The sequence below is a fragment of the Piliocolobus tephrosceles genome, chromosome X (assembly GCF_002776525.5).
Source record: "Piliocolobus tephrosceles isolate RC106 chromosome X, ASM277652v3, whole genome shotgun sequence".
NCBI lineage: Eukaryota > Metazoa > Chordata > Mammalia > Primates > Cercopithecidae > Piliocolobus > Piliocolobus tephrosceles.
Genome location: NC_045455.1, coordinates 37,931,870 through 37,945,803, shown reverse-complemented (window position 1 = coordinate 37,945,803; position 13,934 = coordinate 37,931,870). Strand labels below are relative to the sequence as shown.

The 13,934-nt window shown below is 37.4% G+C and overlaps 1 long non-coding RNA gene across 1 annotated transcript in view; it reads left to right on the top strand.

The window, feature by feature from the left end:
- LOC111522134 overlaps positions 1-13,934 on the top strand; it is a 680,649-nt gene that overhangs the window by 16,978 nt on the left and 649,737 nt on the right. The gene's annotated exons all lie outside the window — the stretch shown is intronic.

Here is a 13,934-nt window from a genome sequence, read left to right as displayed (position 1 = left end):
TCTGCCTGTCACGTGCTTACCTCTGATGTCAATTCTTGTGCTTTGCCTAAACAAAAATAAAATCCCTACCACCGTTTTCAGGGAACCAGCTATTGAATTCTTGTGCCTTCCCTCTGCTGTCTCCCTTGCACTTGAGCACAATCCCTGAAATAAAAGCCTTGTCTGGAAAAAGAAAAATTAAACATCATCTCATAAAGTGCTTCCTTATTGTTTAGTATTATATTATGAACAGGAAAAAGTTTGAAAAATAATATCTTACATTTATAAAGTGTTTACAAACAAGCCCTGTTTCTGGTGTTCTGTATTATCTCGTTTCATCCTTACAATAACGCTGAAAGATGGTTAGTTCCAGATGAAACATTTTAGAGGGAAAGAGGTTAAATATGTTGCCTAAGCCTACACAGAGATGAAGCTGTGCAGAAGCGAAGCCAAGAAACCTAAATCCAGAGCCCACACATTAGCCACTAGATTATACATATTTCTCAGATATGCCAAACAGACTTTTCATAATATTTCTTCTTTTCTTAGATTGTATCATATTGCACCCAGTTAATAAGGGAGACGATTTGAATCGTTTATAACAATGCTTACACCAAACAAAGGCCAATTGGCATTATGCAAAAAATAATTTATTCAACCTTAGAAATAACTATATTTACCCATATCTAACATCTAGATAAAAACTACATAATTTATAATTTTTTCTATTAGTTAAAAATATCTATATGATTCATAAGCTGCTGATTCAAATCAATGAAAAAAATGAAATAGAGAATGGAAACGTTCTCAAGAACATTGTTCTTAAGCAATTATTATTTGTTTTCTAAATTATATAGGCTTTTTCTTAGCAGATTCAATTATTCTTAAAGTACTTCCTTCTTTTTATAGCAATGGATAATATTAGTTCAGGGAATATTATGTATTTGCAAAGATCTGCTTAATACATCATAAATTGTTTTTACTAAAGTAAAAGTTCTCTTTTTGATAGAAATGTTTAGCCTGCCATTTAAGTCAACATCAGTTTAAAGTAGAAATCAATTCCTGACTTAAGTAATTCTCCATATGATAGTCATTACATTGCAATCAGAGTCTATTGTCTCCTTCTATAAAAGCTATTCTTTGATTTAACTTGCCTGAAAATGTATAAAACCCTTTCCTGTAGAGCAATACGTGCTGTGTGGATATAGTAATTGATTTACCTAAATTATCTCTGGTACACAGACAGACTTGAGTCTATTAGAATTTATGTATCTCATCCCGTTAAATGCTCACGTAGAGTTTCAACTCTTGTTGAAACCCCTGACATTAAAGAAGTCTAAATGTTATGGATAATCTCTATTAATGATGGAGGTTTCTTACATATTCATGCATTTCATCTCTCTCTTTATAATCCTTAGAACTTAGCTATTGCTTTACTGAAACCCTGCTTTAGCCTATTAAATGTCATGTAGCCTTACAAACTGAAGTCACTTTGCCAGTTTAAGCATCCCATAAGTACTAATGCTTCTGATTTCAACTAAACTTCGAAAGGTATTCCCTAGTTTTATTGTTTTAAAATCTAGTCATTCAGTTATGTATGCTCTACTCAGTAACTTAATGGTTTTATATGTTTTTATCTCATCCTCCTTTCAGCCTTTAGCATTCTTGATTTATGAAATCTAATTGTTTTTGACCTTTCCTCATGGAAACTTCAACTTCCTCTTCATTATCTTCGTTTCTCTTCTATTGACTTTTTCACCTTCATTTTGTATTTACTGACTTCAGCAATTGGAAATATACCCACACTTCTGAGTTCAGGTGCCATATTCTTTTTTTTTTTTAATAAGTAAATAGATTTTTCTAGAAAATTCTAACCTACAAAGACAGATACCAGCACTTTGCTAAATTTCTATAATATAGTCCTTTTCTTTTATATTGAAATAAATTTGGGAGAGATAAAGGAAATTTCAGAAAACCTGGGAAAGTAAAGCCTCAACATTAAAGGTAGTTATAGTCCAGCAAAATGATCACTTAACAAAATCTACGTAGAGAAGTTCATGGGGGTGCTAAGCCTCATTTCACATTTAAACAGTCTGGAGGACAAATTGTAAAATAAAATTAAAATCTCAAACTCCATTTTTTTTTCTGGATGATGAAATACAGATTTCATGGAAGCTTTACCGGGTTGTATGACCAGACGTAAAGATGGCCAATAAGGCTCAGTGTGAGCAATAATGTTCTATGGGGAATATTGCTCAAAGTGCGTTAGAAGATTCTTGGTCTTGAATATTGAATCAATCTAATGTAAAGGCCTGGTTATAAGTGACATTTATACCCTGAATGTATCTATCTAATATGTTGTCTTGAATGTGTGTGATTCCTATCAACTCTGAGTTTATATAATTGAATGAACTTTAGTAACTCACTGCTCCCAACACAAACTTAATCTACTCTCTTCAAGCATTATATTGACAAGTTTTTTTTTTCTTTTATCATGTATAGGCACCATGTATAAGCTACAGCCTAAAATAAATTAGAAGTCATTTACTAGAGGAGGTGAATAGGTGCACATAAATTCCAGCAGAAGGCAGAATACAGTAAATGCATAATAGAGGCATACATAAAGAGTTGTATATTTCAAAGATAGAAACTCTCACATAGAGTTGGGTACATTTGTGAAGTTCTTATCATTAATTTAAAAAATGAACAGGATTTCTAAAGGCAGAATGGAGGGATTAGTGTTTCCAGGCAGTGGAAGCTGCGTGAATAAAGCTTCCAAGGCGTATTTCAGTGAACAGCAAGTTGTCCAGTTTACTTGCATGTTAGGGGATTAGTGCTTGCATGTTGAGTAGGAGCCAATCCCAGAAGCTAAGATGAATTTCACCTAACAACTAGACATGGGAGAAAATTTTAAGTTAGTAGTAAAACGTTTTGTTATGGATGCCTAGGGTAAAGAAATGGAAGAGTTGGTAGGTAATTGTGTTTTGTTAGGGAAGTTTCCAAGTGTGAAACATTGGAGGGGGTGTAGCTCTTGAATGACTGTGTAAATACCTTAGAATTACTGTGAACTCAATGCCCTTTATGTTAGAAAGGTGTTGGATTATGACTGGGGTCTGCGGTACTAGTGTCCTATGTTGACAACTTCAGTCTCAGGGATGCATGGCTTCACTGAGGTGTACATGTATACATTTTGTGTTTTGGTCCAGCTGATTTTATTTTTAGCTGTGAAAATATACAGAACTTTCTTGCTATTGCTAAAAAAAATCCAAGACAATAAACTAAAACTCTAGCAAGATTTTGGGCAGTCACTTAGATTCTTTTTGATTGAACAAATAAGTGAACCTGTTCACTGATTCCCAAGACAGTGACATGGACTTCTGGTGTGTGCACCAATATTTTGTAAACAGCTTGGAAGTCATCATTCCCATTCTTACAAAAAGCAAATGTGAAACAAGCTGAAAATTAACAGCTTTTCTTGGCCCCTTCAGAGAACTGAGATCACAGAGAAAATGGTCACAACAAAATCTGGAGAGAAAGGCAGATCCAGGGTCTTAGCCAATATCTGCTTATCTGGAGCAGAAGCCACATAAACTATATTCCAGTTTCACAGTGACTTACAGCTGAGATGGCTGCAACACTGAGAGTCTCTCTGAGGAATTGTACTTAGGAAGGCTTAAATCAACAAAGGACATAAAAATAAGGACACTAGAAAAATTGGAAGCCTCTGGTACCTACAGCTATAGCAGATATTGAGCCCAGCTAAATTCCTAAACAGATTAATATAAAATCTCACACTGAAGGCCTATTTCCGTTAGTTCCTATTATCTGATACATTATGTCCAGTTTTCAAGAAAATACTCTAAGCCATGCGAAAAACCAAAAAGAAACACAATCCAAAGAGACAAAGCAGGTGTCTGAATCAGATTCAGATATGACACAGATGTGGGGATTATCACACAAAGACAGTCAGGCTTTGCCACTGTTTGGCATTGTTCAGTATTCCTTGAAAAATTTACCGTGCCATGAATCCTGTGTCTCATGTCTGAGGCATGAATAACTACAAAATAAGATTCCCTTAAAAGTCACAAGTACCTGAACTGCGATATATGTGTAGAAACACCACAGAAAGTAAATTCAGAAGTGCAGATCAATTGCACACCTGTTACTCTATAGCTAAAGAAAAAGCCAAAAATCTCCCAGGATAAGCCACACCTATATTCTATAGTATAGAAGCCTCTTGTGGGGTTTGCTGTCTTCAGCTTTTCTCTTGAATGTTAAGGGATGAGAGGGAAGGGGGGAAAAGGGTACAGAGAAGATATGGAAGGAATGGATGCATATGGCATGGTGTAAAGCTAGCTATGTCATTACTTTCAATGATTTAGAAGCTTGAAACAAATATGGTTATCCAAAAGCGTTTATATTTAATATAGTTTCCTTTAGAAATCTCCAGTTTTCCAGCTAAGATTTGCCTTACTCTCCAGTTGTTTTTCGTTCACTCTGATTTGTGGCTGAGCTCATGAATCATTTGTCTCTTCTATTATAAGAGAAAAAATATCCCATTTCCAGTGATTTCAATTCTGTGTCGGTGGCTCCGTGTGACAGGCTAGATGATAACCTCAGCCACAGGCTCCAAGCCTGAGACTAGAGAGACTGATCCACAAAGCACAATGACAGGAATTCAAGTGAGCATGTAACAGTGTTTTTATTTCCCCAGAGATAGTTGTGTGGAAGACAAGGGAAATACACTGACGTTATTAGTGATGTATTTATAACAGTTTGTGCTCCCACCCTCACTTCCATTGTTGAACTGCCATTGTTATTTCCATAAAAATCACCCTAGACAGTTTCAAGTTTATGCAAGGGATTTATTTCCACACTTGCAAGGGAAAAGGGTGAGAAATGGTTCTTTAAAGCAAGCATTTACTTGAGAAAAATTTCCAACAAGTCCTATGGGGGTACAGGATTAAGAGTGCAATCTATGGCTGTTCTTCAAAAGCGTTAGCCTAATTAAATAAGCTTTTCTAAACAGCAAGTTACTGCTGAACTTGACATTTCTCATAACTCTAAGTGTAACAGATTGAATAATATATATTTAAACTGGGGACTTATTTGAGCCCTTTATTCTAATGACCACATATAAAGTAATAATAATGATCACTAATCATTATCACTAAAACACTAATGATCTTTTTATTGACATTATACTGTTTTTGCAATCATCTAAACATAAAGAGGTTGGTTTTTATTAGATTTCCTATTGGATGACAACCACAACATCTTTTTTTTTTTTTTTTTTTTTTTTTTTTTCTATTTTTGGTAGAGACACAGTTTTGCCATGTTGGGCAAGCTGGTCTTGAACTCCCGGCTCCAGGTGATCCACCTGCCTCGGCCGCCCAAAGTGCTGTGATTACAGGCGTGAGCCACCGTGCCCGGCCTCAACATCTTAAAAGATATATCAAATTCATTGTTAGCTCTCTGAAGCTTAGTCTTTAGTCTTTTTTCTTCTTCTTCTTTTTTTTTTTTTTAGAGTGCAACAGTATTTACAGGCACCATCCCACTACCGGTCAGGACAGGAATTTTGACCTGCTCTGGTTCACCTCTCCTTAGGCAATCTGGTGGTCTCTGTCTCCTGGAGGCTGACTATACTGATGCCAAACTTAGTGTAGACACCTGATGGCCATAGTATGTTATAGCGCAGAGCTCCTGGGCTCAAGCAATCCTCCTTCCTCAGCCTTTTGAGCAACTGGGACTATATGTGCATACCACCACACCCAGCTAATTAATTTTTTTTTTTTTTTTTTTTTGCAGAGACAGGGTCTCAATATGTTGCCCAGGCTGGTCTCAACCTCCTGGCCTCAAGCAATCCTCCTACCTCAGCCTCCCAACTAGCTGGGAGTACAGGCACCAACCACCGTGCCCTGTGCCCTGTGCAACTTTCTAAATAGATCTCAATCAAATATATCTGGTGAACTTTTAACTCTCTTAATAGTAATTAGAAAGGAGTGGGTAATTAATGTGAGAGAATAGTTGACTGCTTTTATTCTTAAAAGATCTAAGCCTTAATGAGATTACTTAATGGTGCCTTACAAGTCATATTCATACAATTTTGCATTCAGAATGACCTCTGAAGTATATTCAGTCCAATTCTCCCAAAAGTCTCTGATGTACTAGACAAAAATCTTCTAGAAAGGTGGAAGAGAGAGATTTACTTTTGATTGAACTAGATTTATTTGGGGATCAAATAAGAATTTTTTTTTCAAATAGGAATTTTAAAGCTAGAGTTAATGATGTTGTGGGTTAACATGCATGAGCTTGATAGTAAAATAAATTCAGCTTCAAATCTGTGCTCCAAAAATAGAATCTGGCTTTGGATTAACATATAACCTCCCTGAGATCCATGTCCTTATTTGAGCTTGGGGAGAATTGCACAGTGCAGTGCTTGGTACTACACTTGATATCATACTGGCACATGGTAAGGTGCTTAATATCTGAAACTTCTATAATTCTCCATGTTTTCATATACTGATGGTCTTTAAGAGGCTTTGCAAATGTATCATGGACACTGAAGAGATCTGAAATTCACACCTGATAGATGGCTTTAGTTTCTCAGTGAAATGGGAGCTTATCAAGGCTGTCGAATGAAGAATGAGATGAAGGTTTAGAATAGCTATTGTACTCCCACGCACATGACTTTGATATCCTTATTATAAGAATATCGATATTCTGTTGCTTTTGTTCCAACTCAAGACTTGTAGCAGTCCCTTCTCTACCATTTACTGCAAGAAATTCCATAGCTATTAGCTGGCGAGATGAAATTAATACAAAGGGAAGTCATAGTAGAAAATATACTTTCTTAATGGTTTATGATGTTCTCACAAAGCTAAAGAAAATACTTTGGGAAGTAAAACATAAAAGATTGCTGCACTGCTTTCTCTTGTATTAACTTATGCACACATTTACTTATAAAACATTTACTTAACATTTACCTGCAAATATGAAGATAAGTAAGATAATGTCTACACATCTCAAAAATTAACAAATACTTTTACATTTATCGCTGATTTTTAAAATTTCGTTTATTTTTAAGGCACTTCAGGAGGAAGAAAGATAAACAATGAGTGACAATATTATGCAGTCTATGATACTACAGAATGTGCAGCCACACAGATATGTCACTTAGATTTCCCTTCAAGAGAAAATCTACAACAAGGAGGGAATTCAGGTGACAGATTCCAGTTGCAGCAACTTCAGGATCGCTTGTAGCATTTGTGCTGATGCTACACTCTTTCTGGATAGCCCCTGTTAATGACTGAACATAGCAGAATGGATAGAGCTTGGCTACTGCCCAATGCTAAATTCTTCTATGGAAGTCTGAGATGGGGGTCCCCTGTTGGCTGGTCAAGACTTTGCACTGCAGTTTGAGACTCGTCCACCTTTACTCTATCCTCTTACAGGTTTTAGAGCTGCATAACAGTCTGTAGCCTCTACCTGCTTTCTCCTGCACCTTTTGCCCTTTGTCTTCCAGAAACTTTTCCCCCAGTAAATCTCTTCCGCTTCAACTCAGCCTTAGACCTTAATTGACACACTGAGTTCTATGGGAACATGAAAACCAAAGTATCTAAGTCCGCTTGGGGATGAAAGAGAAAAAGCTACTGAAATACTGTTTGAAGTCTTGAAGGCCAAATATGAACCCACCTGGCAGATAGGCAGAAGACAGTGTTTCAGACAATTGGACCAGCATGTGAAAGGGGCAGATACAGAGGAGCACAGGATCTGTGAGTAATCCCACAAAGCACAGGATCTTGTAGGTGACTTAGGGTATCAGGAATTAAGAGAACCTATGGCCTAGCAGTAGCAGAACATGACCCCCAAAGGAAGCAGAAGCTGGAGATAAATAACTTTGTTAGCCATGCCTGATAAGTTAGAACCTAATCTAGCATGTGATGGAAGACTCAAAAAACTTCATTCTTGTCCATTCTTAGGCATTGGTTGTTTCCAATTTTGCACAAATTTTAAATCCTGCTGTACAGAAGAATTTTACAGACACTTTACATTGTTTTTAAAAAGGAAAATATGATTTAATAGGAGTATAATTTGTGACAAATTTGTACAATATGGAAAAGAATAAAGTAAAAAATCAAAATCACTCCTACCTCAGTCACTTAGCAGTAAACACTGTTAAATTTTTGGTGTGTTTATCTTCATTTAAAAAATAAAGATATTTACATTCATCCATGCTATTTGAATTATTTTTTATCCTGGGGTAATAGTGCTTTTTTATTAATTTACAAGAGTTATTTATATGTTGTGAATAGCAAGAGAGGGTCTGTTTTATATATACCCGTAATTCGTCGTTCACCTTTTAATTTTGTTTTTGTTTCAACTACTGAAGTCTGAACTATTACTGAATTAAATCTTTCAATAATTTCTTTTTAAAATTGAAGCATTAATTTTATACTTAAGCAACTCATCCAAAAATGTAACCATTCACTAAGAAAGTATAATTGTCTAAATTTCTCTTATTTTAATTTTTTAATACATTTTTCCATTGCATCTGGGATTGATTTTAGTGATGCTAAAGAAAAGAATATGTAACTTAATTTTCAGCCCTAACAATAATCTACGTCCACTCCCACTGAAAACCATTTGATGAATAATCTATTCCTGTTGGACCAAATTTTAAAGGAGGAAGTTAGGAGTTAGAAGAAAAATGCGCAAATAAAAAAAAAAAAAAAAGACTAGAAATGGAAAAATTATGTTCCCAGGGAAAGAACAGAGCACAGAAACTGCAGTCAGTGACTACAGAGAGGGCAGAAGTAAAAGAGACAAACAGAGAGTGGAGTTCAGAGCACAAAATGTGCTGATCACAGAAATTTAAATAGTACATGGAAACTGAAGATAACTATTCTCAATATGTACACAGATCTGGATCCAATTTCATTTTATAATATTCACCCTCCCAGTAATGATAAAGATAAGTTAAGGGAGATAAGTATCAAGCCAGAACAAATCATATGAATCTATTAAAATAAGCTTAGGGATTTTATATTCCAGGGAATATTTGAAAAAAGGGAACTAACAGAGGAATGGAAGCCTACAAAAGACAGAATGGAGGAGTTGCCAGATATGAGATATCAGGACCAAATGGTACCACATAAACTAGGGAGAAACTGTCTACAATGGTAAATGAGAGTTACTGTAGGCTAGGGAAAGAAACATTTTCCATTTTACCTGGTAATATAGAGGTAATATGCTTGCCAGAAACATTTTGTTTGAGTGGTAGAAGGAAGGCCACGTTTCAGTGCTGATTCCTCAGTGGATTCCTGTGATATCGTTTGCTGGCATTTCCTTCTCTATTGTCCTTAGAACCGTCGCTATTTACCATTCCTATGGCTACTGGTAATCATTTTACCCTCTTGCAAAATTGACACCTTTGTCATTGTATAATGGCCTTCTTTGTCTCTTCTTATAGTTTTTGTTTTGGAATCCATGTTGACTTCTATAAGTATAGCTACTCTTGCTCTTTTTTGGTTTCCATTGGCATGGAATATCTTTTTCCATCTTTTTACTTTCAGTCTGTGTGCATTTTATAGGTGAAGTGTGTTTCTTGTAGGCAACATATCATTGGGTCTTTTAAAAATTCATTTAGGCACTCGTCTTTTAAAGAGGTAAAAGAGAAACTTTCCATAGGTTAAAAAAAAACTTTAGCTAAATTAAATTTAAAAGAGTTTAATTGAATAATAAACAATTTGCAAATCAGGCAGCCTCCCAAGCCAGAGTATCCTCAGAGACCCCAGCATAGCGATATGATGGAAGAAGATTTACAGACAGAAAAAGGAAAGCAAAGTGCAGAAACAGCTAGATTGGTTACAGTTTGGTATTTGCCTTATTTGAACACAGTTCAAATAGTTGGCTATATTTGATTAGCCAAAACTTGCTGAATTAGCACAAGTGTAGGCTACAGTCTGTTTACACTTCCACTTCTTATAGTTCACAATGTACAGAGAAACCTTTAGGCAGAACTTAAAATATGTAAGAAGGCAGCTTGAGGTTAAACTTGATTTAACACTACTGTACAGCTGCCACAATAATATAGAGCCTCTTGCAGCTGAATCAACAAATCTCTTCCCAACAACGAGGTGGGGCAATTAGGAGAAAATCAAAGTCCCTGAAGAGTAGCTTAGAGGATAGGTAAAAGGGCATCTAAGGGCTTGTCAATCTATCCCCTTGATCATACAATTTTGGAGTGACAGAGACCCATTTTAATGGGTCAAAAACAGAGTAAGCAACCCAGAAGGAGGTTAATATTCTTACCTGCCACAGCAAGATTTACCCAAGGCTCCTCCAGAGACATGATTAGTTGTCCAATGGGAGCTGTGGTGGAAAGTCTCTGGCCCCATCACTCTTGGGCTTGTCTGGCTATTTCAGCCATCATTGGTTCAGGGACCAGTGGCTCCCTTTGGAAGACTAGGTGATCACTCTCCCAATTTTCTTACAGTGTGCACAGTGATTTATGCCCAAGGCACGCTGACTCAGATGCCCAGCGTTGGGCTTCCTACCTTTCAGGTTCCTTTGTTCAGTCCAAGAGCCAGGAGGGCAACCCTATGTGGGAGGCGAGCTTAAGGTGGCAGCCAAGAGCTGCACCTTTTGGGAGGCCCTTCTTGCTCTTTCTGCTTCTCCTGCTTTGTCCCTGTTACTAAAAACTAAAAATGCCTTATCTAAAAGCTGTTCCATAGGAGTTTGAGGACTCATAGCTTCTTTTTGTAGTTTCTGTGGATATTGGGGCAGACTGAGTTATAAAATGTACTCCCAAAAGGATTTGCTCTTCCCTTGAGGCAGGATCAGTGTTAGTATATTTCCTGATGGCCTCAACTAAATGCCCTTGAAACAAAACTAGATTTTCATCTTTGCCCTGAGAAACTTCCTTAACCTTCCATAGTTAACAGGCTTTTTCATACATTTCTCATCCCTTCCAACCAAAGAGTGACCATATAATCTCTCCTCCCCAAGTCCTCACTGTCCCTGTGATAGTTCTACCCTGGATCTTGATCTGGAATTGCTATACCTCCTGTGTGATATACATCATGGTTTGGGTTGCAAGCTAATACCTCATCTGCATGGGTTCTAGCTGCCCCCAAAATGTGTTGTTTCTCTTCCACTGTACAATGCAGAGACAACAAAACATGCTGATCCTGCCAAGTTAAACTATAGGTCAGAGTTAATTTCTCAAACTTATCTATGAATTTTCCTGAGTCTTCAGAGAAATGACCAAACTCCTTTTTGTATACGGCCAAATCAGACATAGAAAAGGGAACATGTACTCTCACAGTGACTTCTTCCCCATTTGTCACCTCTCTAAGTGGACAAAGGTTTCCCTTTGGAGGTTCATAGGAGGCTCCACTACAAGTAGTACTTCCTGGGCTGAGTTCCTCAGGGAGTGGTGGGTATAGTGTGGGACTACATGGGTAAAGAGGAGGGGACAAAGGGTTTCCAGTAGAATGTTCAGGTGGGCTGGAGGGAGAAAGGACCAACACATCTGAACCTTCAGAGCTGACAGAAGGAGCTTCTGCTCTACCCAAAAAATGCCCCCTGAACGGGGGCAGTGGGGGGTTGCATTAAAGAATCACCTAGTATGTCTAGCTCTTTTTCTTCTTTTCCCCTCATCAAACATGCACACACCTGCTGCAGGGTTTTATCCTGACTGAGCAGCAAAAATGCTTGAACATATGGTATTTCATCCCATTTTCCTTCCAGCTTACAAAACAAATCAAGTCGAAGTACAATATTAAAGACCGTAGTCCCAGTAGGCCATTTCTCTTGTTTTTACAAATAATACCGAGGTCAAACAGTATTACATAGAAACACCTGTTTTCTCATCTTAACTCTATTCAGTTTAAACTGGTCCCAGTGTTCAAGGGTACATCCTAGTGGTGAGTTCTTTGGAAATGATGCCGCAGTTCCCATGAATGAGGCAGGTGATGTTGAAAGAAAAGTTCCAAACCTGTGAGATTGTATTGTCGTTGCCCAAGCTCCACTAAAAAGGTTGAGAGGTTTTTAAGGCCAGCTACATTAATGAGGGGATCCCAGTCAAAAATCGAATTCTCTTATTCACATTATCCAAATAATATAGGTGAGCTGAGCCATGAATCTTAGATAAAACACAACGTGGACTTTGACAAAAATGTTTAATAAGGCAAGGGAAATGAAAAGGATTTAGATGGGAATGACCAGAGCAAGCAGGTTCTGGGCAATAGCAGTAGGGTGGATTGGATAAGCAAAGCCAGTTTGCCTGAATCCAAGTAGGAAATAAGTGTTTATTTTTTTATTTTTTTATTTTTTTCAGTTTGCAAAATGAAACAAAATAGCAAGGAGAAAAGTCCCCTGATTACCATTCTAGTGCTTCTCAATCACACCTAGTCAGCATAGTAACAATAAAACATAACCACATCTATCTAATCTTAATGCCTGTACCTGTTAAATATCAAATCTCAATCAGCAATTTTAGAGATGGAGCCTTCAATGCTTTTTGTTCCCAATGTTTCACAAACAAATGGACAGAAATTGGGAGGGACACAGGAGAAGAATAAGTTCAAATACAGTTAAATGAATTCTCCTGAGAATGACAGTGAAACAGAGACAGCAACCAAGAAATTGATTAGTGCAGCAAAGAGAACAAGGCTGATGAATACAAACAGCATAGCCTGCGGTGCCAAACCTGTTCTTAGTCAAGAGGGACTTTACTGACAGGGGCTTCTAATCCCCTAAATCGTAGAAGTGATTCTAACCCTCTCAAGTTGGGCCTCTAACCCAAGGTTGGTGAAGTGTCTGTGCCTTTTATTGAGAGGAGACTTTAACCCTCTTAGTCTTTAGGAGAGACTCTAACTCCCCTAAACTGGGCCTCTAGCCCAATCCCATTCTTTACGTCCAATCAGTGCTGCAGTCAATTTCCTTTGGGTTGGGGGTTTCTTCAGTATCATCCTTTGGGTGGTTTGCCAGAAATATGCTACCAGACAACCCCACTTACCCAAAGTTGCCAGAAATGTTTCAGGAAAGGGGTGCAGATCCAGACCCCAAGAGAGGGTTCTTGGATCTCATGCAAGAAAGAATTCAGGGTGAGTCCGCAGTGCAAAGTAAAAGCAAGTTTATTAAGAAAGTAAAGTGATGAAAAAACAGCTACTCCATAGACAAGACTAGGACGTTCCCGAAAGTAAGAGAAGGAATGCATCCACCCTGGCTACAGTGCTTGTATATATGGGAGAGATGTGCTCTGCTACAAGGGTTTGTGATAAAGGATTATGTTTCTTCATTACTATATTTTGCAAAAACCAGTATTATTATCTTTAAAGCAAAATTAGGAATGCTTTTGTTCCCCAGATATTGGGATATGTGGACACTCCCAAGTATGAGTCTGTTTAATAAACATTATTAATTTGTTCCCTTAACTGTAAACATCTGGAGGCTAGGAATGCCTAACTTTCTAAGAATGCAGCTCAGCAAGTCTCAGCCTCATTTTCCTAGCCCTCATTCAAAATGGAGTCGCTCTGGTTTGAATGCCTCTGACATATACACAAAAAGCTAATTTAACCCAAGAAAAATTGAAGTACTACAATATTTAGTGTTTTTAAAGTAAAAATACCGTGGGTGAAGAAAACATTTAATGGGAACAGAGACCCTCTATTAGATAACGTGAATATGTTTTTAAGTAGAAATCAATTTTACCCGGAATCTCATGATGCCCTGGACCTAAGATGTTGTTTATCTTATCAAGAGGCCCTTGTATTGCTCTGTAGATTGATATTGTATACCTCATCACTTTGCTCATTTTCATGGATGTGCTGTGGAGGCCTTTACCCCAGGCAAACTGCATTCCTCTGAATGCATTCCTCTGACCCCAGGCAAACTGCATTCCTCCCTGCTTTACAAGCAGGGCTTTATGTAAAGCATTGTACAAGGGA